The 4,476-nt window shown below is 29.6% G+C and overlaps 1 pseudogene; it reads left to right on the top strand.

Moving 5' to 3' along the window:
- Positions 1-3,359: 3,359 nt before the first annotated feature.
- Positions 3,360-4,139, top strand: LOC145833582 (carbonyl reductase [NADPH] 1 pseudogene; annotated as a pseudogene).
- Positions 4,140-4,476: the final 337 nt, after the last annotated feature.

Raw genomic sequence — 4,476 nt, 5'->3', positions numbered from 1 at the left:
TTAAGCTAACGGTTTTTACTAATACACAGCAAAAATATTTTACAATCATTTTTATAGTCAAAAAACAAAAAAAACTTTCAAAAAGTTCTTTAAAATCATTTTCCTTGTAAGTAGAGTTTAAAATATTTGATTAAAATTAATGTTAATTCATTTGTAATTTATTTAAAACAATATCTCTTTTACGATAAAGTTCTAAAACAAAAAGTAATAGTTACTAGTTAAATAAGTTTAGTAAAGTACAACATTACTTAAGATCAAAAAATATAGTTATTTTTATAATATTGTTTGAGACATATTTTTCCTTGCTTAGTTTATTTAATAGCTTACAAACTGCATTTTCATTATAAGTTTTTTTTAAGTTACTTACTATTGTAGAGAATTTTTTGAAAGTATTTTTTAACAACATTTTCACTTTAACAACTTTCTTAAAAAAATTCTTCCACTGATAAGCTTAAAAAGCAATTTATTTTTAAGAAAAAAAACATTAGACTAGTTTTAATTTTTAAATTCACCACGGAAAAATATTTTCAAAGGAGATTTCCAAACATTATAAAAGTTTTAAGTTTATTGCAAAATAAGTCCTTACGAAAATCAATATTACAAAAACATTGCTCAAACATGAAATAAAACAAAACGAAAAAAGCTGTGTTATTAAAAAATTGACTCTGTATCACTTGCCTAAAATAAATTACTTTATTTTGTAAATAATATAGTATGAATTCAAGCTGATTAATTGTTTAAAACAAAAAGTTCAAGAACTTAAAGCAAAGAAAGTTGATATTTTTATTAAATTTTAGATTACAAGTTTTCAAAAAAAAACTCAATAAAATGAATAAAGCTTTTGTTTTATTTTTGATTAATTACTGGTTTTACACTTAAAGTTATCTATTTGTTTAGAAGTATTTGTCTCAAGGTAAAAAACAACTTTATCAAAGTAAAATTACTTATATCAAACTGTTTTTACTACATAACTTAAGCTAATTTTCAGCTTTTAAAAAATCGCAAGTAGTAAATCGTTTCTGTTTTAGTCTATTAACCTTTGACAAAGCTTTAGTTCATCTGTAAAAAACTTTTTTTTTTCACTATGAAGTTTTGAAAAGTATAAGTTTATTTTTTTAAAGAATTCAACTTTATAATTACCTTAAAATAAAGTTTTCATTACCATAACTAAGATAACCTACTAAACTTAGTTTTCAACACATTCATATTATTGTTAATAGAATCATAACAAACAATTTTGAAATTAAAGAAAGTTTACATTCTTATATGCTATTTATACTGTTAGTGAATTTGCTAATGTAATTTTAAGACAGAGTTCTATTAATTAACACTTGAAGAAAGATGTTCTTTGACTATTTGTAAAAGAAGTGTCGAGCAACAATTACACTATATATTATTATAATTGTTATACCAATAAGTATCTGTTTAGTTTTTACTTGTAATTCCATATTTCAGTATGTATTTCAATTGTTATGTTTATATTGCAACAACCACAAAGTTGTTTGTTCGCTGTAGCCATTAACCACTTTTTCGGCTTTTATTTTATACTATAAAAATTAAGTATTTTGTTTTCTCAGTTTAGAATATGATTGTAAACAAAAAAAATAATTGTATACAAAACTTCTTATTGTAAACACGTATATTAAGTTTTCAAAAGAATAACATTAACTGGCTTAACTTAGAAGAGTTTAGTCTGTGCTTAAATACTTTATTTTTTTTTAATGTCGCTTTATTTCACAAAATAAGAGTTCTTATTTGAAAAAATCTCCTTGTATCAGAGAAAATTGTTCATTTTCTAATGGGTTTTATGTGATGGTAAAGCAACAAATATTCATAACATGATGATAAAAACTAAGTATATAAACGTTACAAGATTAATTAGAATGAACCTTGATGGTCGAGTGGTAAAAACAAAAATTTCCATTCGAGTGGACCGAGATCGAATCCAACCGGTAGCGTGTTTTTTAACATTTGCATGGTAGTTTGTGTTGGAAAATTGTGAAGAAATTTTTTATTAAAAAAAAACCTTTTAATTACAACAGAAAGTTCTTTAGAATCAGTAAAAGATGTAACATTAATTTACTCGACTTGCTTGTTTTTATTTCGTTTATAACCGAAAGTTGGTTAGCTAGGCAGCTTCACAACTTATTTATTTTGCACTTGCCGTTTAGACTAGTTAAGTGAATATTTTTTTAGTTACAAAAAAGTAAATCAATTTTTTATAATTAAATCGTTGAGCGTATTTACTCTGATTTTTATTTATTTGTATCTACTTTTCAAATTTAAATAGTGTCTAGTTTACAAGCTTTTAATAATACTTTACTTTAGTAAAAAATTAGTTTGTGTTTTGTTACGCAAAGTTAACATAAATGATAAAACTATATATTTGAAAAACCCTAGAGTGTTTACCCGTCTTAATGTAAAGCGTATAGAAAAGTCTGACTGACAATCAGTCCTCAGACAGCAAGACTAAACAGAACATTTAGTTTATGATCCACCAACATTCACTGGTTTTAAGTTCTTTACTTATAACCAACAAGTGCTGCCTTTTCATTTTCATGTATTGACAGTAGTTGTAAACAAATATACATGAAAGTGACTTACAAGTTTTTAAGTTAAGTAAACTAAGCTTTTTTTGTTTAAATTCAAACTTAATTAACTTAGTTAGTTTTACCATCAGTTCGTAGTTTATTTTTCAAACACGATTTACAATGTTTATATAAATAAACAGAAGACCTTTCAAAGTGTTTTGTGTGTAAAATTGAGACGGTTCGTAAAAAGTTTTATTAAATATATATATTACTTACAAATTCAGTTAGATTACAATTTTGCCTGAAAACAAACTAACTATGCTGAACAAATCTCAAAATTATTTACAACTGTTTTAATATTTATATTTAATACAAAAATAAAACAACTCTTTTTTGTTGTAACTTAAATTTCACAATTTTACATATTTAAATAAATAGTATGTGTTAAGTATAAACACTTCTTTACACGTTTATTCGACTCAATGCTTTATGCACAAATTTTTATTCATAGTAACTTTCATTCGCGCGAAAATTAGTAACTTTACATAAAAAAGTTATATGATGTAATATTTTAACAGTCAAACTGACTATTCACAGTACTTTTGAAAATTTTGTTCCTTTTTGAAACAATAGTATAAAACATTTAATTAGCATACTAGTTAGTAAAACATGTTAAATAATATATTTTTCCAACATGTACTTTGCTTTTCTTTTTTTTTTAAGTATTTAGTATTACATACTATGAAAAAAAATGAAAATATTATTATTAATAAATGTAATATCAAAAAATTTAAATTAAGACAGATAAATTTTAAACACGAGAAAATTATGCCAAATGTTGCCATAGTAACGGGTTCCAACAAGGGCATCGGGCTCGCCATCGTCAGGGGGCTGTGCCAGAAGTTCGACGGGGACGTCTTCATTCTGTCCAGGAACGAGCAGCGCGGCAGGGAGGCGGTGAAGACCCTTGAGAGAGAGGGACTCTACCCCCAGTTCCACGAATTGGACGTTTGCGACGTCAAGAGCATCGAGCGGCTCAAAAGCTTCATGACGTCACAGTACGGGGGCATCGACGTCATCGTGAACAACGCGGGCATCGCGTACAACTCGACCGACGCGACGCCGCTAGTGAAAAAGGCGGAGGACTGCGTGAGGACGAACTACACTGGAACCGTCGACATCAGCAGGATCCTGTTTCCATTTGTGAGGAAGGGTGGCAGGATCGTCAACGTGTCCAGCACTTTGAGCATCATGTACCTCAAGCAGTTGAGCGAGGAGAACCAAAAGTTCTTCAGGAGGGAGACGCTGACGGAGGAGGAGCTGACGGGGAAGATGGAGGAGTTCGTCGAGAGCTGCCGGAGGGGGACTTGCAAGGAAGACGGGTTCGTGGAGCAGCCGTACGGAATGTCCAAGGTCGGCATGTCCGCGCTCACCTTCGTGTGGGCCAGGAAGCTAAAGGGTAGTGACGTCATAATCAACGCGATGTGCCCCGGATGGGTGAAGACGGACTTGGGCGGGGATAAGGCCTCGAGGACGCCCGATCAGGGCGCCGAAGCCCCCGGTTTACCTGGCGACGCTTCCGGCCGGGGTGGAGTCCCCGAACGGTGAATTCGTTTCTTCGGAAAAGAACATAAAGGAATGGTGAAAAAATAAATTATGTTTAAAATATTTAACAGTTTTGTGTTAAAATTGAAATGAAGTGATATTTATGACATTGTTAGTTTGAATACTTTTTCTTTTGTTATAAGTGCTGAGATCTACCCAAAAAAAAAATATAGAAATTCTTTTTAAAACACGTTTAACAAAAACATTTAATCAGCACTAATACAGTAAAATAACTTTTTAAAAGCTATTATGCCAACTTTTAGAAACACAGTTATAAAAAAGTTAAAAAGTTACTCAGATTATTTATGCAAATGCAACAAGTCACTTATGTAGATATTCT

The sequence above is a fragment of the Thalia democratica genome, chromosome 4, assembly GCF_965202585.1.
Source record: "Thalia democratica chromosome 4, ktThaDemo2.hap1.1, whole genome shotgun sequence".
In the NCBI taxonomy this organism is placed as follows: Eukaryota; Metazoa; Chordata; class Thaliacea; order Salpida; family Salpidae; genus Thalia; species Thalia democratica.
The sequence above is the reverse complement of the archived record's forward strand: the minus strand, read 5'-3'. Positions and strand labels throughout refer to the sequence as shown.